This window comes from Mobula birostris, chromosome 12 (genome assembly GCF_030028105.1).
Source record: "Mobula birostris isolate sMobBir1 chromosome 12, sMobBir1.hap1, whole genome shotgun sequence".
Classification (NCBI taxonomy): Eukaryota; Metazoa; Chordata; class Chondrichthyes; order Myliobatiformes; family Myliobatidae; genus Mobula; species Mobula birostris.
This window is the reverse complement of record NC_092381.1, coordinates 71,338,382-71,366,321: the sequence shown is the minus strand read 5'-3', so window position 1 is coordinate 71,366,321 and position 27,940 is coordinate 71,338,382. Positions and strand designations below refer to the sequence as shown.

Here is a 27,940-nt window from a genome sequence, read left to right as displayed (position 1 = left end):
ATACTTTATTTCAAAATTGTTTCAACTCATCAGAATGGATTGTAACAGCTTTATAATAATTCAAATAAAAAAATTTCACTCCTTTTAAATACATAGATATGCAAAGTATGTGTGGAATAATTGTTTAATAGTCCAGAATCAAAAAAACTTCATCCACAGATTTAAATGATCTTAGCCATATTTCACAACATTAGACTACAGCCTTAATTTTGGCTGCAATCTTCATAAATAACATAGCTAAAATCATTACACCCCTAGTGGTTGACGTTCCAAATTCGTTAAATTCTAAGTGAAGCAGAATAATTGTTATGATTGGGTTTTTAAATTCTAGAAATTTGAAAAATGGATGGAAAAGAAGCAGGAAGATAAGATTTGTTAACATGAGAAATCGGTATGGATTTCTGGAAAGGAAGTCATCTGATCAATGTACTAGATTACACTGCAAAATTGTTTAAAATGAAAAAAAGTAAAAATAGTGGAAAGCCAATGGATGTGCTGTACATGAATTTTCAGATAACTTTACACTCTAACCTTTGCCTTTAAAAACTAAAGAGCATGATTATTAGAATAATGGCATGATCAAAAATTGGTTGACAAGTGTCACAATTGGAATAAAATGACTGGCAATAATAATTATAAATAGCACCATAATCAGTATTTGGGCCTTAGCTCTTCACAATATATCAATGATTTAGATGAGGGAAGAAATTTAATTACCTGAAGTTTGACAATAATATAAAATTTAGTGGAATTGAGTTGCAAGGAGGCTCAAGGTGATTTACAGTTTGAACAAGTGCACAAAGAATTGGCAGATGCATGCAACATTCATAATTGTTGTGCACTTTAGTAGGAGAGAATGGTGGTGAATTATTTGAATTATGTGGTAAATGGTAAGCATTCTTGTATTCCACATACTGAAAGCAAAACCCAGGTGTTGTAAAGTGTACTTGGGTTTAGCATTGGGGATGCTAAACCCAAGTTTAGCACCCAAGTGTGGGGGGCAGTGGGGGGCACCCAAACAGCACATACAGGAGGGGTGAGGGAAGGGTAGGGCTAGGAAGGGGAAAGGAGACAGAGTGGTAGGGTTTCCTTTGCTTTTTGCTTGTTTACTATGCATACATTCATTTGACTTTCATTATGTTGTTATAAGAAAAGAAAAAAGCAGCATTGTACTTTAAGCTGATGTTGCTTCACAATAAAAACATTTGAAAACAGGAATCCATTCTTTTTCATTTGTTAGTATTGTGAAATTGAATGATTCAGAAAGCAGTAATTTATCAAGAATATCCCACCACCAGCCCTAACTGAAAATTTCATTTAAACTTTTAGTAATTAGTACAATTTATATTAAAACATAAAATACAAAGTTACCTGTCCTCATTTTCAAACCATCATATCCCAGTCATAGCAATTCAAACTGAGAAAATTATCAAGATGGAAATGAAAACTACTCAGATCAATATACAATTAGGCTTGATCATATGAAAAAGTCAAAGAAAGCTTTCTCAGTAGATTATACCAGTACTGAAAACTCTGCCAACATGTGGTTTAACTTTGGTTTTGCAAAATTAATCGTACTTCTTCTGGTTTGTATCCCCAAGGTCCCACGTCACCCTGAAATACATGTAAATATATAGTTATGAGAAATTAAGCACCATTGCTTTCAGAGATTGACAGTGTTTTGATCTGCCTTGTCTGATTCATACCTGTGACAGATCAATTTGTTTCACTCTTCTCTTCAGTAACATTTTACTCCATGATTACTGCTAGAAACACAAGATGTCTTTGAGTCTGTAACCCTAAAGTTCCATTTTATGACAAATTAATGGAAAATAATGGCAATTTAATGTGCTGGGTGGGCGGGGCGTTGTGGTGGTGCGGTTAAGGTTCCACTACCTATTAAATGCTCCTAATGGTTTGCGTCCCAAATAGTGTCTGACAACTAAGTCCAGCTCCTTGCCTTCATGTGTGGCTTAGCTACTAAGCTGGGTGGAACACTTTCTACTGGCAAGAGTAAGGGCAAAAGTGGGTTACTGGTGCCTTAAAACTAGTCGCTCTGGGCAGAAAGGGCTCATAGAAATATAGAAAACCTACTGCACAATGCAGGCCCTTCAGCCCACAAAGTTGTGCTGAACATGTCCCTACCTTAGAAATTACTAGGCTTACCCGTAGCCCTCTATTTTTCCAAGCTCCATGTACCTATCCAAAAGTCTCTTAAAAGACCCTATCGTATCTGCCTCCATCACCATTGCCAGCAGCCCATTCCACGCATTCACCATTCTCTGCATTAAAAAAAAACTTACCCCTGACATCTCCTCTGTACCTACTCCCCAGCACCTTAAATCTGTGTCCTCTTGTGGCAACTATCTCAGCCCTGCGAAAAAGCCTCTGACAATCCGCACAATCAATGCCTCTCATCATCTTGTACACCTCTATCAGGTAACCTCTCATCCTCCGTCACTCCAAGGAGAAAAGGCCAAGCTCACTCAACCTGTTGTCATAAGGCATGCTCCCCAATCCAGGCAACATCCTTGTAAATCTCCTCTGCAGCCTTTCCATGGTTTCCACATCCTTCCTGTAGTGAGGCGACCAGAACTGAGCACAATACTCCAAGTGAGGTCTGACCAGGGTCCTATATAGGCTGCAACATTACCATAGAAACCACAGCACAGAAACAGGCCATTTGGCCTTTCTTGGCTGTGCCAAACCATTTTCTGCCTAGTCCCACTGACCTGCACACAGACCATATCCCTCCATACACCTCCCATCCATGTATCTGTCCAATTTATTCTTAAATGTTAAAAAAGAACCCGCATTTACCACCTCGTCTGGCAGCTCATTCCATACTCCCACCACTCTGTGTGAAGAAGCCCCCCCTAATGTTCCCTTTAAACTTCTCCCCCCTCACCCTAAACCCATGTCCTCTGGTTTTTTTTCTCCCCTTGCCTCAGTGGAAAAAGCCTGCTTGCATTCACCCTATCTATACCCATCATAATTTTATATACTTCTATCAAATCTCCCCTCATTCTTCTACGCTCCAGGGAATAAAGTCCTAACCTTTTCAACCTTTCTCTGTAACTGAGTTTCTCAAGTCCCGGCAACATCCTTGTAAACCTTCTCTGCACTCTTTCAACCTTATTTATATCCTTCCTGTAATTTGGTGACCAAAACTGAACACAATACTCCAGATTCGGCCTCACCAATGCCTTATACAACCTCATCATAACATTCCAGCTCTTATACTCAATACTTTGATTAATAAAGGCCAATGTACCAAAAATTACCTCTCGGCTCTTAAACTCAATCCCATGATTGATGAAGGCCAATGCACCGGATGCCTTCTTAACCACAGGGTCAACCTGCGCAGCTGCTTTGAGCGTCCTATAGACTCAGACCCCAAGATCACTCTGATCCTCCACACTGCCAAGAGTCTTACCTTATATTCTGCCATCATATTTGACCTACCAAAGTGAACCACCTCATTATCTGGGTTGAACTTCATCTGCCACTTCTCAGCCCAGTTTTGCATCCTATCAATGTCCCGCTGTAACCTCTGACAGCCCTCCACACTATCCACAACACCTCCAACCTTTGTGTCATCAGCAAACTTACTAATCCATCCCTCCACCTCCTCATCCAGGTTCTTTATAAAAATCACGAAGAGTAGGGGTCCCAGAACAGATCCCTGAGGGACGCCACTGGTCACCGACTTCCATGCAGAATATGACCCGTCTACAACCACTGTTTGCCTTCTGTGGGCAAGCCAGTTCTGGATCCACAAAGCAATGTCCCCTTGGATCCCATGCCTCCTTACTTTTGAGCATGGCTCGTTACCCATGGTTAGCATCCCACCTAGGAGGAAATCGCTGATCTCAAACCGCCTGTCTTGTGGCTATACCCACTCATGGGGAAGGCTTCGGGAGTAAACCCCAAAGAAAAATCAGAGGCTGGGGTCCCTAATTGACTGGCAATTCCTGAGATGCAGCTGGTGTCAAGCTGTATCAGTTTCTGCCGTTCCTTTGGATTCATCAGCTGCATGGAGAGGGGGAGCTGCTGCATGGGCAACAGTTTGCTCTCCATATTGTACTGTCCTGGCTTGTGTATCATGTAGACAGCTAGGATGCAACATCCATGGTCAGCCTCACTCGCTGTATATTCATTGTGTCAATAGCATCAACAACATGCAAAAGGCAGTTATTTAAAAGGATTTTGAAACAGTATTCTGCTATTTGGTACAGTTTTCTTTAAATTTGAGCAAGTTAATTCTACTGGTAAACTTGGATTGAAAAGTCAAAAACGCATGTACAGGACCACATGACACAGGAGCAGAATTAGGCCATTAAGTCTGCTCCAGCATCCCATCTTGGCTGATTTATTATCCCTCTGAGCTCCATTCTCCTGTTCTTTCCCTGTAACCTTTGATATCCCTACCAATCAAGAACCTATCAAACTCTGCTTTAAATATACAAAGTGATTTGGCCTCCACAGCCATATGAAGCAACAAAATTCCAGTTTCACCACACGCTGGCGAAAGAACTTCCTCATCTCTGTTCCAAAGAGACAATCTTCTATTCTGAGGCTATTCTAGGTACTAAAGTCCCCCAATACAAGATACATTCTCCCCAGTTCCACTCTATCTGGGCCTTTTAATATTCGATAGGTTTCAATGAGATCTCCCCCCTCATTCTTTTAAAATCCAGTTCACCACATCTTTTGGAAACCATTGATTTTATTTTCCCCCTCATCCTTCTCATATTTACACAATCTTCCCTTTTCAGTTTTTCCATTCAATCACAAAAGGCATGCGCAAAATGTAAAATTCCATATATTTACATTTTCCCAATTTAGAAAGCTCAATTGTGAATTTACTCAACTGTGCTATTTTAGTCTTGCCAACTTCTGGCACCATGCCAAGTCCCAAGACCCTCTCTTACCTTGCTTACATCCTCCTCTAATCAGAGAGAAAACACAATCAATTGAGATGCAAAGGGACTTTGAAGTCCTTATGCAGGATTCCCTAAAGGTTAATTTGCAGGTCAAGTCTGGTGAGCAAGGCAAATGTGATGTTAGCATTCATTTCAAGAGGACTAGAATACAAAAGCAAAGATGCAGTGTTGAAGCTTCATAAAGCATTGATGAAGCCTCACTTAAAGTATTGTGAGCAGGTTTGGGCCCCTTATCTTAGAAAGGATGTGCTGAAACTTGAGAGTTCAAAGGAGGTTCACGGAAATGATTCCAGGATTGTACTCTCAAACTCAGTGTCTGATGGCTGTGGGCCTGTATTCACTGGAATTCAGAAGAACAGCGTGGAGGGGAGGGAGGTGACCTCATTGAAACCTATCAAATAGGTGGAAAGGCCTTGACAGAGTGATGTGGAGAGGATGTTTCCTACGGTGGGAGAGTCTTAAAACCAGAGAACACAACTGCAAAATAGAGGGGCAACGTTTTAGAACAGAGATGAGGAATTGCTTTAGCCAGAGGGTGGTGAATCTGTGGAATTATTTGCCACAGGCTGCTGTAGAGGCCATCTTTATGTATTTTTAAGGCAGAGGTTGATAGATTCTTAATTGGTCAGAGCATGAAGGGATACGGGGAGAAGATAGGAGATTGGGGCCAAGAGGAAAAGTGGATCAGCCATGATGAAATGGCAGAGCAAACTCAATGGGCCAAATGGCCTAATTCTGCTCCTATATCTTACAGTCTTATCAATTTTTAAAAATTGAATTAATTTGCTTATTTATTGACATACAGTGCAGAGTAGGCCTTCTGGCCCTTTGAGCCATGCCATCCAGCAATCCCCCAATTTAATCCTATCCTAATCATGGGACAATTTTCAATGTCCAATTACCCTACCAACTGGTACATCCTTGAACCACACAGTATGGGAAGAACATAGAAATTCCTTGCAAGCAGCAGTGGGAATGTCATGGATAAAAACCAGACTTTTTATGTTTGAAATTTATTTTCATTAGGGGCAGCACAGTGGCTTTGAATTTAGTGCAACACTGTTATAGTGCCAGTGATCTGGGTTCACTTTCTGCTGCCGTCTGCAAGGAGTTTGTACGTTCTCCCCGTGACCATATAGGTTTCCTCCCACATTCTGAAGATGTGGCCAATTAACCACCCAACTCATACATGGGTGTTACTGTGCAGTGCGGGTTGTTGGGCAGAAGGGCCTATTACCGTGCTGTATCTCTAAATAAATAATTTAGCTTATCTAGTATTAACCAACTCCCTCAGGAACAGGTAAGGTACAAATTAGGGTGCATTAGCCTTTGCATTGTACTTGGGTAGAAACAAAATGTCTGATAAAAGACGAGCAGTGAAGCTACTGATTTGGAATTAAGGATGGATTTAACATACAAAGTAACCTTTGAGTGTCAGGATATTCAGTTACCTTGTAGATGATTTTGCCATTGAGCACCACATACAGTCTCTCTGGCATGGCTCCATATTTAGCACAGGTCATATTATCCATAGAGTCAACTACAATTGGACAGGGAGGCTCCTCTTTTAGCAAGATCCTTGCTGCATTGATACGATCATTTAATGTTTGATGTTTTTTAATATCCACATTGTTCTTGAATGCCCAGACATCTGAAACAAACAAGTAATAAAATGAAGTAATCAATATAAAGGACCTCACAAAAATTGTCATTTTTGTTTGGAGATAAAAACTGAGATGATTTATAATGAAACATCTGCAAAGATGCTAAATAAATGATTGAAAAGCCAAGGGTATAATTAAGTAAGGTAAAAGATAAAACAGGCAGTAATAATAGTGAGATGACCAAAACTTGGTTTTACATTCCCACCAGTTAAAGATGTGAGTGAAATCTATAACTAAGATAGATAATTGTGGTTACAAATCTTTTTTTTCTAACACTTGGACTAAAGTACAACAGCCATACCTCAGAGCAGTGTCCCCAGCCCAACCATCTTCAACTGCTACACCTATGACCTCCTTTCTATGATATGGTTAATGGAGATGATTGCTGGCAACTATACAATATTCAATTCCATTTACAACTTTTGTAAATAACGTAGTTCAGATCTTCATGCAGCAGGACCTGGACAATGTGCAGGTATGAGTTGATAAGTAGCATTTAACAGTCATACCAAAGTAGCAAGCAATCATCATCGCTATTTGGGAGAATTCAACCATCTACCCTTTACATTTAATGCAATCACTGTTGCAGGGTTCCACACCATCAACCTTCAAGGGAGACTGACTAAAAACTTAGTTTTTAAGATAAAGCGTGGCTCGAGGAGCAACTCAGACACAGGGGATCTGAGATGCCAAAGCTTTTAAACATCTGCAATGCTCAAATCAAAAGAGCAATGAGATATCTTACCTGTTTTGATGCAAGCTCAGTATCATCCAGGACAAAGCAAACCACTTAGTTGACATACTACTGGTACCAAAATAGCAGTACAGTGCCATCTGCAGTTACTTGCCTAATCTAACCTGAAAGCAGCTCCAAAACATATGACCTCTACCACCAAGCTTGACAAGAGTAGCAAGCATATGAGGACACCACCTGCAGGTTCCCCTTTAGGTCACATATCCTACCTTGGCAGTATATTGAAAAAAAGTCATTTTCAATATGTCTAAGTACCAGGAACCCATGATCACTAGAATGGCTGGTTCAGGAAGCTGAATATTCTACTATAAATTCTACATCCTGGCTGGCTGAATCATCTCCTGGTATAATAATTCCAAAGCACAGGAATGCAAGAGGCTGCAGAAAGTACTGCCAGCACGAGAGCAACTCTCCCCACCACTGTAAGCATCTAAATAAAGAGCTACCTCAGAAGCAGCAGCTTTCATCAAGGAATCCTCACCATCTGTAACTTGCTGTTACAGTCAAGCAGGAGATACAGAAGCCATCAGGTTCTTGAACCAATCTGCCAAAACCCTCATCCTCCTTCAGCAAAACAGAATTCCTCTTGTACTACCATGGGCTTGCCACCGAGTGTTTGTGTTTTCACTTTAATGTCTTAGACAAAATTATGTACAACTTATGTCCTCTGAACCTACATGTCTATGCTGCTGCTGCAAGCTTTTCACTGTTCTTGTACCTCACCATACCTGTGCATAGGACAACAAACTTGACTTGACCACCACCACCTTCCCAAGGGTAATTGGCGAGCATGGATGATGAGCAGCTTTGTGCATACCCAAGATACAGCTTTAAAATCGTATGTAAGAGCAGCAAATCACAGAAAAGGATTTCTTTCTCTGGGAATCTATTCATACCTGTAGCATGCGCTTCTTCAATGTAGACAATAAGAAAATCAGCCACAGATTTGAAGTCTTTGACAAGATTTTTGAACTCATCAAAGCGGAAAAGAAACGGAGGTCAGGTGCAACTTCCAAAATTCAACACCAGTGGTCGATTATCTGGGGGGAGGGTGGGAAAGTAAATCTATTTAAAAGAAAGCTCTGGACATACAATTTACAGTATAAATATTACCTGTCAAAGAAGATCACATTGGATGGATAATATGAAAATAGTGCATGATCAGACTGTAACCAAAGAATTCAGAAACTTTTTTTCATTTTTCAGAGATTTAGAACAATTGGGAAATACAACTGAAAGAAAAAAAAAATTCATCTTATACACAATGAATTACTTCGCTCTTTCACAGTTGGCACAAAAGTTATGAAAGAATAGGACAGAGAAAACAATCAAGGTTGTGGAGAATGCAGCTGAAAGTGGGATTAATTGGGACAGTTTTTAAATTGATACATTTTAAAGCATCAATTTAGAGACAAGAAGTCGTCTGCAGATGCTGAAAATCTGAGCAACACACAAAATGCTGGAGGAACTCAGCAGGCCAGGCAGCAGCTACAGGGGGAAAAAAAAGCACAGTCGACAGGACTGGGGGGAAAACGTTGAGTAGATTTGAAAGATGGGGGAAGGGAGAGAGAAGTGCCAGGCGATAGGTGAAACCTGGAGGGGGAGGGATGAAGCACAGAGCTAGGAAGTTGATTGGTGAAAGAGACAGAAGGCCCTGGAAGAGAAAGGGGGGGGAGAAAGCACCAGGGTGAGGATATGGGTGAGCATGGAGGTAACATGAGAAGGCAAAAAAGGCGATAGCAAATTCTGGAGGGGGCAGGGAAGAAGAGGCATTACTGGAAGTTTGAGAAATCGATAGTCATGCCACCAGGTTGGAGGCTATTCTAATGGAATTTAAGGTTTTGTTCCTCCAACCCAAGTGTGGCCTTATCCAAACAATGGAGGAGGCCACGGATGGACATATGGGAATGGGTAGTGGAATTAAAATGGGTGGCCGCTGGGAGATCCTGCTTGTTCTGGTGGACGGAGCGTAGATGCTCGGCGAAGCAGTCTCCCAATCTACGTCCGGTCTCACTGATATACAAGAGGCCACACCGAGAGCACCGAACACAGTAAATGACCCCAACAGACCCACAGGTGAAGTGTTGCCTCACCTGGAAGGACTGTTTGGGGCCCTGAATGGTAGTGAGGGAGGAGGTGTAGGGGCAGGTGTAGCACCGGTTCTATTTGCAAGGATAAGTACCAGAAGGGAGATCAGCAGGGAGGGACGAATGGATAAGGGAGTTGCGTAGGTAGTGATCCCGGCGGAAAGCAGAAAGTGAAAGTATGAGGGGCTGGGGAAGAGAGAAGAAGGAAAGAAAGGGGGAGGAGGTAGTTTCGGAGAATTATGCAACACTCACAACACACTGGAGGAACTCAGCAGGTCAGGCAGCATCCGTGGAAAAGATCAGTCAACGTTTCGGGCGGTCCTGACAAAGGGTTCCGGCCCAAAACGTTGACTGATCGTGTCCACGGATGCTGCCCGACCTGCTGATTTCCTCCAGCGTGTTATGAGTGTTGCTTTGACCCCAGCATCTGCAGAGTATTTTGTTGCTACACATTCTATGGGCCAATTCAACCTCCATGTAACAAAAACACGATTGGTCGAAGGAGGAATCTTAAGTACAACGTTTATCTTATTTAAACTTAAAGCCATTTTATATAACCTAACACGACAAAGTAACAGAACATGTTCCATTTTTAAGTGAAGATACTACCCATTTCTTTGTTCTCCTTCGACCCTGTAATTGTCCAAAATATACAATGTTTCCAATTCCTAATTCAATCGCTCAAACATTGATGGATCTATGTTCAGCTACCTAAAATCTGGAACTACCACTTTGAAATTCTCCCTCACTTTCCTGCTCCAAGACATTCTCTACAACTAAATGCTAATGTGGCTGCCTCAGATTTTGTTTGATCTTGCTCATTTTTAGCGCCTGAAAGGCACTCGAAATACAAGTTTTTGTTTTTTTTAAATGTATAGCATGCTCCATTGCCCAAAGTTAGCGAAATGTAGCTTGGTTATATCTATTCTATCGTTATGGGAAGAATTACTCAAATTACTTAAGGCAGCGGTTGCGGACGTGATGAACATGACTTTTGTTGCATAAAAATACGCTGAATAAATACGGCGTTTATTTTGGTAAATCCCACACAAGACCAAAGACGAACATGGAATGCTGCGCCCTTTGGTAGAGCTATGCAGGACAATAAAAGCCTTAAAGTAATTTAACTTTCTTAAAACCAATGCCCCAAATTACGTTGTTTTTTGTTTGTCCCATTGATACGCTTTTGAACGTTTGTCTACATATAAACGAGCTGTTATCAGAAAGTTCAGCTTCAAATTTGACATTTGGCCACCAACAAGATGCAGTTTAGTTTTGCGCTTAGGTGTTTCGAATCTAAGCCTGCCTTCAGGAAAGAATTACGTTACATTTAAAATATATATTACAGAGATCAACTGCACTTGTTGAGCTGAAAATACGCGAACACATTACTGTTTTCACAAGCCCCGAACGTTATTACGTGTAACTCATACAGACCCCTCGAGAAATCAAGCACTCGATGTTCTTTGTTGTCGAAGTCAATAACTCGTGTATTGGGAGCAAAGGCGCCCTCGAAAGCTTCATCTCCAATATTTATCAATAGCTTTTTGACTACCGCTTTCACGGTGCTGAAACTGAAAAATGTTGGTCCCCAGTCTTCGTATTTGAATTTTGGATTTTGAGTCATAAATGTTTTCAACCCAGATTTCAGCATGACTTTCTTCACAGTTTCAGGAAAGAGAAGCAGCATAAATTTACCAATTAATGCTTGCAAGCAAAAAAATATTAGCAAGCCCAAACTCTTTACGTACACCACTACTTTCCCCATGTCAGTAAAAAGCTAGCTGCTCCAATGGACACAAAAGCTACCAGCGCCAGTATTTATACTTATGTAAAATATGACCCTTTGACCCTGGCAGGGCGTAAGCATTAGAGATCTAAAACAATTTATTGAAGATCAACGAAAAAAATAGTAGAATATAGGATAAAACGACTTCATTATAAGTAAGTTTTAAAAAATAGAGCCCAAACAAAGCCAGCTATTTTGTTTTTTGCACTCTGCCGCGGTGCAGGAGCATTGTTCAGGTGTATAAGTGGGGAATTATCTGTCGGCATATTAAAGTCTGTGGTGAGTGAGTTGAGTGACAATGCCTTTAAGAAGGAGTTGATGCTGACGCGTCACTGCGGCCTAAGCTCAGCTCAGATTCGACCAGTACTGCATCGTAGCCGGATCTACTCCGGCTCGGCCCCTGGATTCAGACAGCGAATACAAATACGGTCGCTGTCAGGAGGGGATTGCCTGTGAACTTCTGCCGCGGTGAGGGAGGTTCGCGCCCTGTCTCCATGGCAAAGGAAAGGGGTGGATTCTTCATGTGATCCTGTAGGATTCCTCCTGGTTCTTTGGTTTTCTCTCACACATCCCACCACTGTCACATGCCCCTAGTGTGTAGGTGAGAGGTGTAATCTGGGGCAGTTGCTAGGTACAGAATTTGAGATACAAGGTGCATAATGGATGGTACAGATTTAGTCGGCTGAAGGACCTGTTTTGGTGTTCTATGACTCCCCCCACCCCCCAACCTACCACCAGCACCACCACCACTCATGTTTTTAAGTAACTCCTTTTTTTTTGCAGTTTCTTGTAGTGTAGTTACGTGATATTTAATACAGAGACAAAATATAAGTCTAATTCAAATAATGAAATTGTTTAACTTCTTGATAAATGCATAGATTGAATTGAAGCCCTCTGATGAAGCTAGTTAACACCTCTTTAGACAGAATCAGAATTAGTTTTAATATCACTGACATATATCGTGAAATTTGTTTTGCAGCAGCAGAACAGTGCAATACTTAAAAATACTATGTTACATAGAAAACCTACAGTACAATACAGGCCCTTCAGCCCGCAATGCTGTGCCGAACATGTACTTCCCTTAGAAATTACCTATGATTACCCATAGCACATTACAGTGAGAAAGATATTAAAATTAATTAAGTAGTGCAGAAATAGTGAGGCAGTGTTCATGAATTGGCTCATTGCCTTTCAGAAATCTATTACAATCCATTATCAGAACTATGGTGGAATGGATAAGAAGTAAATTGCTAGTGCCTATCACAATTATTTTTGTATTGTCCCTGGCCCATTTTATTAATTTAGTGATGAATTTAGCACAGTTAGTTTGCAACAATAATGACCATTTGTAGAGCTTTAACATAAATAAAAATACCAGCAACATTAAGAGTATTCAGATGGTTTATAATACTTTTATAATCTTTCATTCATCTGTGTTTTAATGTAGAGTTCGATGATGCTACAAACCTATTGGCAGCAAATCCTGATGCCACAACAATAAGCATCACGGACCCTAATGATAAGCCTAAAAATCAGAGAGGTCCATCAGATGAACTGGGAAAAGATGAAGATGAAGATTTGTTGGAGAATGAAGACAAGGCAGAGGTGAGTAATTTTTGTAATAGTAATTGAACACTAAGGTCAATATCGTATGTACCCCGAAATATATAATTATTTCAATAATGTGCAAAATTTTAAAAAATGGGTTGAAAAGAATATTGTCAAATAACCCCATTTTTATCATTATTAATCACCTTCAGTGCACCTTAAAATTAAAACCTTCCATAAAATCTCTTATTGGAAATGCATCTAGTTGTCCTTTTTTGTATTGTTACACCACAAGTGAATGTGGTTCTTGTTTCTGTTTGTGAATATAATATAGGCAAATTAAGGGTGGATTATAATATTGGTTGCTTTTAAATGAAATTTTAATTGAGTTATTGCATCATCCCTGCTACGTAGCAACTTTGCTATTTCTTAATGAATTTTATTTCTATTTTGTAAAGTAAAACTATCCACATTTAGAATATTGATCAAGTTTTGTGGTTAATATTTGTTGTTTTCTTTAGTTGCTTGCAGGACAAAAGAAAAGTGCTCCTTTTTGGACTTTTGAATATTATCAAACATTTTTTGATGTTGACACCTTCCAGGTAGGGACAGAATTAAATTTCTTTACCATCTTTGATTACTATATAATAACGAAACAGCAAGGTTTAATAATATTATTTAATATTTTCTTACCTTATCTTCATCTTGTCATTGTGGGTATTGATTTACATCATGTTTTGATTGTGGCTGATACCAATTTACTGGTATCGATGCGCACAACCTCTTCTTCCCAAATGACCATTCCTTTTATGTGAGCATAACAGTGAATGGCAACAAAATTCTGCACGATCACAGAGCCTGATCCTGTGTTATCTCTTGTAGGCATACATTAATGTTCAAATAATCAACGATTAGGTAATGTAATCCAAGCCTGTTTGTTTTTCCAATCTTGCACAAACTAGTATATTCAAATTTGGTATCCCTGTTGCCTTTGTGTATGAAGTCATCTATCTCAGCAGTTACTTGGGGTTTTTTTTTAACTTGCTAAGAAATTAGGAAGTTGAAAATTCTGACATAGAACAATAATTCAACTCAAATTTTTCCTTTCTGCATTGTAGGTATTGGATAGAATAAAAGGTTCCCTTTTACCACTTCCTGGAAAAAACTTTGTGAGGTTATATATCCGCAGTAATCCGGATCTGTATGGTAAGAATATGTTTCATTATAGTTATCTTAAAAACAAAGAACTTTGTCTTAAATTAATAACTTGAATATGAAATGTCCTTTTTTCCCCTTTCATATTAACATTTAGCAGCCACTTTATTAGGTATTTCCTGTACCTATTAAAGTGGCTACACAGTGTGTGTTCTGCAGCCCTCTGCTACTGTAACCAATCCACTTCAAGGTTCGACATGCGCATTTAGAAATACTCTTTTGCATACCATTGTTGTAACGTGTGGTTATTTGAGTTACTGTCATCTTCCTGTCAGCTTGAACTGTCTGGCCATTTTCCTCTGACCTCTCTCATTAACAAAGTGTTTTAGCAAAAGAGAGGTCGTACAAGAAAGCCAGAGCTCGTGGGAAGATAGAGGATTGGGGAGCTTTTAAAAACTCAAAGAAGGAAACTAAGAAGGTCATTCGGAAGGAAAAGATGAATTATGAGAGGAAGTTGGTGACTAATATCAAAGAAGGTACTAAAAGCTTTTTTAAGTATCTAAAGGGTAAAGAGAGTCGAGGGTAGATACAGGTTTCCCCCGCCATCCGAAGGTAGAGCGTTCCTATGAAACGGTTCGTACGCCGAAATGTCGTAAAGCGAAGAAGCAATTACTATTTATTTATATGGGGAAATTTTGAGAGCGTTCGCAAACCCAAAAGTAACCGACCAAATCATGACAAATAACACATGACACCTAAAATAACAGTAACATATAGTAAAAGCAGGAATGATATGATAAATATACAGCCTATATAAAGTAGAAATACTTACCTACAACGATTGCCTGCACAGATCTCCGTAGCGAAAATCTCACGCAAGCGCTGTTGGCATAAACGCGCTCTCCAGTAACCTTTAAACTATGAAGCTGCCAAATCTACCAAATAAAATGTAAAAATACACAGCCTATATAAAGTAGAAATAATATATGTACAGTGCAGTATCACTTACTGGAATTGGGAAAACAGCGCCGAGCACACTGATGATGGTGTATTAGACTGAGTCGTCGCAGGTTGGGTGGTGCGGTGGCCCCCACTCTCCGGGCCACCGACCCGATACATTGCCGCGAAGAACGCAGCAGTAGCCGGGAGGCACACAGCACATCTTTAAGACAAAAAGTCGAAATAAACATGCTAATTAATTAGGTACCGCCGACAATTACGTGTCGGCGGCACCTAATTAATTAGCTTGTTTATTTCGGCTTTTTTCTTAAAGATGTGCTGTGTGCCTCCCGGCTACCGTTGCATTCTCCACGAATCGGTATTTGTCCGGGGCCCGGGGGTTGGGGTGGTGGGACACGGGAGGTGTCATCTCATCATCGATCAGGGCAGGTAGCTCACCTTCTCCTATGACTGGCCGCCTTGATGTCGAAGGTCGAGGTTCGTCGTCTGCTGTGGCTGATGTGGAAGGCTTGCTTGACTGCTGAGCCTCGCGCATTTTTCTATCATACAGTTGTTTGTAAGGACTCAAACCATCCTGCAAATATCCCCTAAATCTACGTACCCTTTCAAAATTAAAGTCGTACTTTATCATTGCAGCGAAAATCTCACATCGTTACTTCACGTTCATTTCGCTACTGCATTCGGTTTCGATTGTTATCCTTTCCTCTTCCAATTGCATCAGCTCTTCATCTATCAGATTTTGGTCATGGGATGCCAAAACCTCTTCAACATCATGTTCGTCAGCTTCCACAAGCCAAACTCACTTTGTCTTTACTTCGTTCACCACGATCAAAACGCTTAATTATGTCTAGTTTTACGCTAAGTGTAACACCCTTACTCTTTCAGGCTTTTCCAACACCTCAGAACTCATCTTGCAAACGGCTGCTCACAGGCACGTGTTAAAGCAATGCCGTTCCGAATCCAGGGCAGAGCGGCTGCTCGGGGCGCATGTTGCCTTTTATCGCGCACTGATTTTTTCGCGCGCTGATTTTTTATCGCGTGCTGCCTTTCTTCGTAACAGTGAAAACCCCTTCTGAAGGCGAAAACAGGGTACTAATGTAGGTCTTTCGTAACAGTGGGGTTTCGTAAAGCGAACTTTTGAAAAGCAGGGGACACCTGTATAGGACCAATACAAAATGATGCTGGAGATATTGTAATGAGAGATGCAGAGGTGGCAGAGGAACTGTATGAGTATCTTGCATCAATCTTCACCGTGGAAGATGTCTGCCGTATACCGGACATTCAAGAATGTCAGGGAAGTGAAGTTTGTGCAGTGAAAATTACGACTGAGAAGATGCTCAGGAAGCTTAATGGTCTGAGGGTGGATAAATCTCCTGGGACCTGATGGAATGCACCCTCGGGTTCTGAAGGAAGTAGCTGGAGAGATTGCGGAGACATCTGCGATAATCTTTCAAGAAGCGATATATTCTGGCATTGTACCAGATGACTGGAAAATTGCAAATGTTACTCCACTATTTAAGAAGAGTGGGAGGCAGTAGAAGGGAAACTATAGACATGTTAGCCTGATGTTAGTGGCTGGGAAGTGTTGGAATCCATTGTTAGGAATGAGATTACTGAGTACCTGGACGCACATGACAAGTTAGGCTAAAGCCAGCATGGTTTCCTGAAAGGAAGATCCTGCCTGACAAACCTACTGCAATTCTTTGAGGAAATTACAAGCAGGGTAGACAAAGGAGATGCAGTAGAAATGGTGTACTTGGATTTTCAGAAGGCTTTTGACAAGGTGCCGCGCATGAGGCTGCTTAGCAAGGTAAGAGCCCATGAAATTACAGGGAAGTTACTAGCGTGGGTGGAGCATTGGCTGATTGGCAGAAAACAGAGAATACGAATAAAGGGATCCTATTCTAGCTGGTTGCCGGTTACCAGTGGGGTTCTACGGTGGTCTGTGTTGGGACCGCTGCTTTTTAGGATGTATGTCAATGATTTGGACTATGGGATCAATGGATTTGTGGCTAATTTTGCCAATGATACAAAGATAGGTGGAGGACTGGGTAGTGTTGAGGAAACAGAGAGCCTGCAGAGGGACTTAGATAGTTTAGGGGAATGGGCAAAGAAGTGGCAAATGAAATACAATGTTGGAAAGTGTATGGTCATGCACATTGGTGGAAGAAATAAACGGGCAGACTATTACTTATATATGGGGAGAGAATTCAAAATGCAGAGATGCAAAAGGACTTCAGAGTCCTTGTGCAAGATACCCTAAAGGTTAACCTCTAGATTGAGACAGTTGTGAAGAAGGCGAATGTAATGTTGGCATTCATTTCTAGAGGTGTAGAATATAGTAGCAGGGATGTGATGTTGAGGCTCTATAAGGCATTTGTGAGACCACACTTGGAGTTTTGGGCTCCTTATTTTAGAAAGGATATACTGACATTGGTGAGGGTTCAGAGAACATTCATGAGAATGATTCCAGAAATGAAAGTGTTACCGTTTGAGGAACATCTGGCAGCTCTTGGGCTGTATTCATCTGGAGTTCAGGAGAATGAGGGGAAATCTCATAGAAACGTTCCAAATGTTAAAAGGCTTGAACAGATTAGATATGGCAAAGTTATTTCGTATGGTAGGGGATTCTAGGACAAGAGGGCACGACTTCAGAATTGAAGGACATCCTTTTAGAACTGAGATGCGGAGAAATTACTTTAGTCAGTGGGTGGTAAATCTACGAAATTTGTTGCCAGAAGCGGCTGTGGAGGCCAAGTCATTGGGTGTATTTAAGGCAGAGATAGATAGGTTCTTGATTAGCCAGGGCATCAAAGGGTATGGGGTGAAAGCAGGGGAGTGGGGATGACTGAAAGAAATAAATCAACCCGTGATTGAATGGCAGAGCAGTCTCGATCGGCCGAATGACCTACTTCTGTTCCTATATCTTATGGTCTACAGAACTGCTGCTCACTGGATGTTGTTTGATTTCTTTTGCACCACTCTCTGTAAACTCTAGAGACTGTTGTACATGAAAGTCCCAGGCCATCAGTTTCTGAGATTCCCAAAGCACCCTGCCTGGCACCAACAATCATTTCACGGTCAAAGTCACTTAAATCACATTTCTTCCCCATTCTAATGTTTGGTCAGAACAAATGAACTTGTCAACTACATTTGCATGCTTTTTTCCATTGAGTTGCAAGTTAATACCTTTAATATACAGGTTTCCCCCGCCATCCGAAGGTACAGCGTTCCTATGAAATGGTTCATAAGCCGAAATGTCGTAAAGCAAAGAAGCAATTACCATTTATTTATATGGAAAAATTTTGTGAGTGTTCGCAGACCCAAAAATAACTTACCAAATCATGCCAAATAACACATAAAACCTAAAATAACAGTAACTTATAGTAAAAGCAGGAATGATATGATAAATACACAGCCTATATAAAGTAGAAATACTTTTCCACAATCATTGCCGGCACAGATCTCCGTAGTGAAAATCTCATGCAAGCGCCGTTGGCAAAAACACGGTGCAAGCGCTCTCCAGTAACCTTTAAACTATGAAGCTGCCAAATCATACCAAATAACACGTAAAAATACACAGCCGATATAAAGTAGAAATAATGTATGTACAGTGTAGTATCACCTACCGGAATTGGTTCAGCGCCGAGCACACTGATGATGGTGTGTTAGGCTGAGTCGGAGTTTGGGTGGTGCAGTGGTCCCCACCCTCCGGGCCACCAACTGATACATTGCCGCGAAGCACACAGGGGTCCAGCGGTAGCCGGGACGCACCCAGCACATCTTTAAGAAAAAAGCCGAAATAAACATGCTAATTAATTACATGCTGCCCGACACGTAATTGTCGGCCCAGATCCGTGCTGATTGCCAGTTGCATTACCTCTGATCTGGGCCGACAATTACGTGTGGGGCGGCACCTAATTAATTAGCATGTTTATTTTGGCTTTTTTCTTCAAGATGTGCTGTGTGCCTCCTGGCTACTGCTGCATTCTCTGCGAATCAGTACAGTATCTGTCCGGGGCCCGGGTGTTGGGGTGGTGGGACATAGGGGTGTCATCTCATCGTCGATCAGGGCAGGCAGCTCATCTTCTCCTATGACTGCCCGTCTCAATGTCGAAGGTCGAGGTTCGTCGTCTGCTGTGGCTGATGTGGAAAGCTTGCCTGACTGCTGAGCCTCGCGCATTTTTCTATCACACAGTTCTTTGCAAGGACTCAAAGAATCTTGCAAATATCCCCTAAACCTACGTATCCTTTCAAAATTAAATTCGTACCTTATCGTTACTCATTCGGTTTCAATTGTTATCCTTTCCTCTTCCAGTTGCATCAGCTCTTCATCTGTCAGTTCTTGGTCATGGGATGCCAAAACCTCTTCAACATCATCTTCGTCAGCTTCCACAAACCAAACTCATTTTGTCCTTGCTTCGTTCACCACGATCGAAACGCTTAATTATGTCTAGTTTTACGCTGTGTAACACCCTTATGAGCTCTTTCAGGCTTTTCTGACACCATAGAACTCATCTTGCAAATGACTGCTCACAGGCTCGTGTTAAAACAATGCTGGCGAGAATGCCGTTCTGAATCCGGGGAGAGTGGCTGCTTTTTATCGCACGCTGAATTTTTTTCGTAACAGTGAAAACACCTTCTGAAAGTGAAAACAGGGTACTAATGTGGGTCTTTCGTAAAGTGAACGTTTGAAAAGCGGAGGACACCGGTATATGATTGTATAAAAGTTTTCTTTTGTAAAAAAAAAATAGTGATTATCTTTGAGGAAATCTATAGTATTTCTAAAAATTCCAATACTGAAATGAACATTTTTTCTATATTATGAAGATGAAGGTCACAAATCTGTTACTGTTATTTGATACTTAGGAAAAACAAACAAATGCTTTATTTTAGAAATTTGTCTTCGTCAGGTCCCTTCTGGATCTGTGCCACTCTGGTGTTTGCAATTGCAATAAGTGGAAACTTTGCCAATTTCTAGACTCATCATGGCCAGCGTGGTTATCGTTACGTACCTGAGTTCCATAAAGGTAGGGAGGAAATACTTCATTATTATAGAAATATAATTTCATTAAAATGTTTTCTTTAGGTGGCTCAGCGATGTAACGAACACGCTATCCTATTTAAGAACAAGAAAGCATTGATCACCATTTCACTCTGACATGAATGACCTCATCAGGCACATTGTGCACATTTTTCAGTATTGGTCTCATATGAAAAATGGTGCAGGTCAAGAAGCTATCTTTTAAATGCTGTCATTTGTAGATGGAATCTGATAATATTACAAAACTAATTTCATAATTACAGAATCTGCAATAACATAATAGATTTTAATTGCACTGTTGGTGATAATGGTATATATTAAAGAGTTTAATGGGGATTTAAAAATCTCCATTGGAAAGTGACTGTAACCAGACGGCATAAATGTAAAAGTTCCAAATGCAAATTGTTGTTTGAATATGGAATGCTGTTATCAGTGGAAACAAAATCCATACAGCCTTTTGCTGGGATGCAGATAATGTCTGAAAATGAATTTTAAAAGACCACAGGATATGTTCTGAAAACTAGATGTGCACTTGTTCATTGCCATCTTTCTGTGATGCAAAATTCTTGAACAACTTTGCAATAGTGTGTTAAATAATCCAGTGGATTCTGTCTAATTGGGCCATTGGTGAATCAGGGCCGCTTATTTGGGACAACTCTTTTTTTTTAAAAAAAACACAAATACTAATGGAGAAAATAGCCAAGATTCCCTTCACTTATTTGGGACACCATGCTGCTTAATTGGGACGGGAGACTGTTGCCGAATAGCTTCTCTTTAGTTTCAGTCATGTGCACTTGTATGTCCATTAGATACTACGATGTGCTTAAAGTGTTAGTTGCTTGTGCTTACGTTATGTTATCCATTTGGCTGACAGATGCCAATCCAAAAAGCAGAGATTTTTAATAATTTTGTTTTTTATTTTGACTTTTAAAAAATTCAGACCCTTGCCAAACAGGCAAGTTTGAAACAGGCTGTATAGTTTGTCACTGATACTTGGCAAGAAATAAGCAGTATGACAATTCAGAACTGTTTTGCTCACTGCAGTTTTGAGCACTCAGACTTGGAGATGCCAGAAATGGCCAGCCGTGAAAATGAAATGATTTCACTACTTCAGCAAGTTAGAAACAATGAAAAATTTGAAGGTATTGACAATCATCTTGAATGTTATAATGAAAATGAAGATTTGGAGGATGCAATTGTCAAAATCATTATATCAATGTACAAAGCTGAGAAAAAAGGAAATTATAATAAAGGTGACACATTGGAACTTGAGCTAGTGACTACACAGGATGCCAGGAAATTTATTGTTGAATTATGACACTACTTCATGCAGAAAGACAATGAAGACAGTCCATTATCTACACTAAGTGTCTTAGGTGATTTTCTTCATTTACAGTCAATCAGAAGAACATGACAGAGCAATCTGGATAAATTCCTCTGTTAATAACTATTAGGAACTAATACACAGTTTTATAGTACTGTTGTATTATTAGTAGAGTTCTGATTTGTTCTGCATTTCATTTAAATACATAATTTGTTAATCAGTTAAATGGTAGTTTTGTCTTTTATCTATTTCCATGAAACTTTGGTTAATTGGGGTAGCTGCTTAATTAGGCCAAATTGCACTGTTCCTGATCTGTCCCAGTTAATCGGCATCCACTGTATATACGAAAATGCTTGTTTTCCCTGCCTGATTCTCTCCTTCTGGAGGTCCTTAAATTCTTCTGTCTATTGGAATTAAAATTCTTACATTTTAAATAAGCAGCATCCAATCACATTTTGCTTTTATTCAGGAAACTGAATTTTGCTTGCCGTGGCAGGTGGCTGTCTGGGGCTGCCCACCTTCCAACTTGTAGCACTGACAGTTTTGATTCAGGACACTGTCATTAGTTTTGCCTTCTGTCAAAGCTTGTGAGGGATATTAAGAAGGTCAAGTACAGCAGTGAGGTCTAGATAGCAAACTGCCCTGAGGTTGCAAAGGGCCAATAAGTTGGGCTGTCCACATTTGGCTCAGGTCAGAGCAGAAGTGTGAGGAAGATGGGCAACAAAATGTGGCCCAGCTTCTATTACAATATGTGATTCATAGATTGATAGAAATTGGGTTCCCATTCTTAATGTTTAAAACATTATTGGCTGATTTTTCTACTCTTAGTATTTAGTATTTATTCCTGATCATGTTTAGGACAGAAAGCTACAATTGCAATTCATAAGATATTCATATTCAGAATTTATAAATGGCATAGTACACACACTGGTATTATTACTATTATTTCCTTTATAAATTCTCAATGCTTTCAGTTTTCAGTATAAAAATGTATTTGTAGTAGCTATTGGAGCATAACTTTCTTTTTATTTGTAGTTTCTATAGCAGCTACAGCAATCTACACTTACGCCTGGCTTATTCCTCTTGGACTCTGGGGCTTTCTGATGTGGAGAAACAATAAAGTAGTGAACATTGTCTCGTACTCATTCTTGGAGATAGTGTGTGTATACGGAACTCACTATTTATTTACATCCCTACCGCAGTAAGTATGACTTTGATTTCGATTAGGCTAAATTCATTGGGGTGGTGTGACAGATCTTAACTCCAGTACTAGTGCCAGAGGAATGTATGTGTAGAACAACACAACAGGAACTTAGGAGGAATACTATTTGTAAATAGTTCAAAGTAAGTTGATTATCAAAGTACATATAAGTCACCTTGTACAACCCTGAGATTCATTTTCTTGCGGGCATACTAAATAAATCCATACTAGAATGATAACCATAATTGAATCAAAGAAAGACCGCGTCAACTTGGGTGTTCCGCCAGTGTGCAAAAGGCAACAAACTGCAAATACAAAAATGAATAATTAATAATAATAAACAATAAATATCAAGAATGTGAGATGAGGAGTCCTTGAAAATGAGTCCATAGGTTGTGTGAACATTTCAATGATGGGGGTAAGTGATGTTGAGTGAAGTTATCCCCTTTGGTTCAAGAGCTTGATGGTTGAAGGCTAATAACTGTTCCTGAACCCAGTGGTGTGATTCCTGATGTTCCTCTACCACCTTCCCAATGGCAGCAGTGAGAAGAGAGCAATACCTGTGTGGTGGGGGTCGCTGATGATGGATGCTGCTTTCCTACGACAATGCTTTCTGTAGATGTGCTCAATGGTGTGGAGGGCTTTGCCCGTGATGGACTGGGCCGCCTCCACTACTTTGTGTGAGATTTCCATTCAAGGGCATTGGTGTTTTAATATCGTGCTGTGATGTATTCAGTCAATATGTTTTCCACCACACATCTGTGGAAGATTGTCAGAGTTTTAGAAGTCAGGCCAAATCTTCGTTAACTTCTAAGGAAGCAGAGGCATTGCCATGATTTCTTTGTAAATTCCTGTACATGCTGGGCCTAGGACAGGTCCTCTGATGAACATTGACTTATGGACCTCTGGTTTCCTCCTCCTGAAGTCAAAAGTCAGCTTCTCAGTCTTGCTGATATTGATTGCGAAGTTGTTGTTATTTTCAGTATCCCTCCTTTGTGCTGATTCATCATCACCTTTATTTGGCCAATAACAGTAGCGTTGTCAGCAAATTTGAATATGGCATTGGAGCTGTGCTTAGTCACACAGTCATATGTGTAAAGCGAGTAGAGCTGGGGGCAAATCATAGCCTTGTAGTGTATCTGTGCTGATGGAGATGGTGGAGGAGGTGTTGTTGCCAATCCAAACTGACTGAGGAAATCAAGGATCCAGTTGCACAAAGATGTATTGAGGCCAAGGTTATTGAAGCTTATTGATTAGTTTTGTGGGGATGGTGGTATTTTGATGCCAAGCTGTAGTTGATAAAGAGCATCCTGATGTATGCATTTTTGCTGTCTAAATGTTCCAGGGTTGAGTGAAAAGCAAATGAGGTGGCATCTGCTATGGGTTGTTGCTCCAGTAGGCAAATTGGAGTGGATCTAAGTCGTTTCTGAGGCAGGAGTTGATTTGTTTCATCACTAACCTCTCAAAACACTTAATCACTGTGAATGTAAGTGCTACTGGATGATAAGTCATTGAGGCAGGTTACTATTTGCTTAGGCAATGTTTAAGTAAAGTCTGCCCGAAACAGATGGGTACCTCAGACTACTGAAGGGAGAGGTTGAAGTGAACACTCCATCCAGCCCAGGTCTTTAGTACTCAGCCAGGAACCCCGTCTAGGCTGGATACTTTCCATGGGTTCACCCTCCTGAAGGCAGCTCACACATCAGCCTCAGAAATGGGAGTCACAGGATTATCTGGGGCTGTGGGAGTTCATGATGGTTCGTCCATGTTTTGACAGTCAAAGCGAGCATAGAAGGCATTGAGCTCATCTGGAAACGAAGCCCTGTTGTCACCAATGTCGTTTGACTTGACTTTGTAAGAAGTGATAGTATTCAAACCCTGCCACATCTGTCAAGTATCCTTCAATGATTCAAGTTTTGTCCAGAATTGCCACTTTGCCTGTGAGATGGCTTTCTGGAGATCGTACCTAGACTTCTTTAACTTTCTTGGTCACCAGACTTGAATGCCTCTGATCTGGCCCTCAGCAGATTTCAAATCTCATGGTTCATCCAGGGCTTCTGATTGGAGAAGACTGGGAATGATATTGTGGGTACTCAAAAAAAGAGTAAAGTAATATGGATTGTTAACTTTATAGTATTTGGGTCTGTTTGAAGATGGTACTGACTTCTCTGAAAGGTGAAGGAAATGCAGGTGGAAAATTTGGAAAGGTATTAAGAGTTGTTGCTGGGATTAGGTGTTCCTGGGGACACTTCGCCAGCCAACTACTTTAGCGGCTTGGACTTGGCCACAGTTCAGGAAGCTGACTGATATCAGGATATCTGATCCTGCTGAGGTTTTTTTTAAGGAATAGCTGATAGATGATTCAAAGATCACAGAGGCATGTTCATCTTAGTTTGTAGTGGTTGGCTATGCTATTTGTAAACATTGTAAGAGAGGATCAAAGCGAAACTGCTCATTATTTTAATACAAGCTGCAGACAAAATAACAAAGATGTGCTGAGGTGAGGAGCAGGACAAAATATAGAATGTATTGCAAGGCTGGTACCAACAGTGCAAAGGTAATAATGACTGAGAATTCTTGCTGAAAATCTACAGTAAGAGCCTCTTGTGTATCATCACATTTCAGAAAAATTCAGTAATGTAGCTATGCACTTTTCAGAACCACATTTATGAAAACGAAAACCAATTTCCCCCGGGATCAATAAAGTATGACTATCACTATGACTATGAAAACAATGTTTCTAAGAGTACTGTGTGATCATGCTTTTTTCCTGAGATGAGATGCAACTCTGGAATTTTGAGGCACTGCTTTATTATACTTGTGTTAATGAACCATCCTTTGTATCTGATGTTCTTAGAATCATACAACTATCAGCAGAAAAACAGGCCTTTTACCACCCCCCCACCTCCGTCTGAGAGAACCATGAAGCCGCCATTTATACTAATCTTAAACTAAACTCATTTCCTTCTCCACACATTTCCACCACTTCTCCCACATATGAATTAAATAATCCAATGCCTAAAGCAAAGTTGAATTGCTGAGGTAAATTAGATCTCGTGTATCCACAATTGGTCTCTTGCAACTCAACAAAATTTTTGTAGCAGTGCTTGCTCAGCAGTTGCCTGATTTAATGGAGACCGACTGCTCTGACTAGTAGTGGAAGCTCAAAGCGGGTAGTTTTTCTTTAAACCATTCACTTGCCAGCTCCAGCTATCCTTCGCCCACTAAGATTCAAGCTCAAACTTCCACTGAGTTTCTTTCCTATGCTTTGTATTAACACAGACAGCATAGATCTTGTACAAGCATGTAATGCTTTTTCCCTTGCTGTGTTGCAGATGCTGTGGATTATTCCAAGTGAGATAGTACGTTGGCTGACAATAGTATTAGCCATGTGCCTTTCAGACACCGTGCTAGTGATGACCTTCTGGCCAGCTGTCCGGGATGATAACCGGAGAATTGCCATAACAACTATTGTACTTTTTCTGATCCTTCATGCCCTGCTTGCCATTGGCTGTAAGGTACATATGGATTTGTAATTCTGATGATGTGTCACAAACCTGAAATGTTAACTTCCTCTTTTCACAGGTGCTGCCTGACATGTTAAGTTTATCAGATTTTTTAAAACTTTATGATTTACTTGCTTCATGGAACCAATAATTACTGTATATTGACATTCTAATTAATTACAAAAGCATTCTGTTTTGTCAATTTTTTCACTAAATTGTGCATTGGGAAAGAATTAAAATCAGGATGATTTTTGTCTTGTATTTATTTTCCTTGATCTTCATAAATCCACTGAGCAAATTCCATCAGCCTCTTTTCAATAGTTCCATTTAATATCAGAGAATGCACACAATGTACAACCTGAAATTTCCACGAGAAAAGAAGAGTGCCCCAAAGAATAAGTGACAGTAAAAACATTAGAACCCCAAAGCCCCCCTGCTTCCCTCCCATGCACAAGCAGCAGCAAAGCAATCACCCTCTCCCTTCCCCATCCCATTTACTTCAGTAAATAAATATCAGCACCCTTCACCCACCAGGCAAGCTCCCAAGAAAGACCATGATCTGCAGTACCACAAAAACTAGTCTTTCACCTGGCAATTTGACATACCACAGACACATGCCCTCTCCCCTCCCCCTCCCCGTTGAGTTCAAAGAAGTTGCTGTCAAGTGCCATCATATATTCCAACAGTTTTATTTTTCTAATGAACATAAAACAGATTTAGAAAGACAAAATTGATTCCAATATTGAGCAGTCAGTAACTGAGGTGAAACTGAGTGCAGCATACAGCTTAGAAGGATTTACAAATTCTCTTTCAAAAATGGAATGTGTTCCATTTTTTATCAATCTAAGTAAATATGTTTTTATTTGTTGGGCTCCAAATTCGAATGGCCTGTATCTTTTTATTTGAAACTATCCTTATTTTCCAAAGCATGTTGGAAACCTTGTTGAAACAATTTTTAAAAATTCTATTGGTAATGGATTTCTTGTATTGTTCAAGCTTTCACTGTTCTTAATATATGTTTTCTGATTTTACAAGTTATTTTTCTTTGGTTTTTTTTGCACAGTGAATGCAGTTTTTAATTAACCACCATCTGAAGCCAAGTTTCTTTTCTTTTGCCTTAAGGGTCATATGCACACATCTGGTGTACATTTTCTTGGGAAAATTTACTTTAAAATACCATTGGTCTTGATATTAAAATATTTTTATTGCTATTCCCCAGGCCTATTTCTTTGATCCACCAGAAAAAGTCAAGCCTTCTCTTGTCACGACAACTATTACTCCAACTCGTAACGGAACTTTGGTGACAAACCCCCAAGTTACGAAGGCTTCATAACTTGTCAGGTGAGCATTTCTATGAGCTGGGTATGAAGGGCAAATAGGAGAAACAAAGTTCTTAATCCCAATTTAGACTTTGATTGTTTTAGTTTTAACTTAATGGGTTTTACATTAGATTCCAAAAACTAGTTAGCATATTGTCATGAACGAGAGGTTCAACAGGTGCTGGAAATCCAAAACAACACATACAAATTGCCGTGGGAGCTCAGCAGATCAGGTAGCCGTATTGTCAGTTAATCATATGAAACAGCCTCTGACTCATGCAGAATAGGAAGTCTCAGGATTAGCTCTAATCTGTGAAAATTTATCTGAATCTCATGGTTACATTTCAAATGGTCTTGAATGGATACAATAGTCTAATAGTTAAATTACTTGATTAACACTCAGGGTTCTGAGCCATTGATCCAGAGGCTGAATCCTCTCCACCATAGCAGATGGGGAAGTTAAACTCAAACGCAAGCACGAGGAAATCAGCAGATGCTGGAATTTCAAGCAACACACATCAAAGTTGCTGGTGAACGCAGCAGGCCAGGCAGCATCTCTAGGAAGAGGTACAGTCAACGTTTCGAGCCGAGACCCTTCGTCAGACTAACTGAAAGAAGAGCTAGTAAGAGATATGAAAGTGGG

The 27,940-nt window shown here is 40.3% G+C and overlaps 2 pseudogenes; one reads left to right on the top strand and one right to left on the bottom strand.

Moving 5' to 3' along the window:
- Nucleotides 1-110: 110 nt before the first annotated feature.
- Nucleotides 111-11,258, bottom strand: LOC140206023 (type I iodothyronine deiodinase-like; annotated as a pseudogene).
- Nucleotides 11,244-27,814, top strand: LOC140206234 (protein YIPF1-like; annotated as a pseudogene).
- The last annotated feature ends 126 nt before the right edge of the window (nucleotides 27,815-27,940 follow it).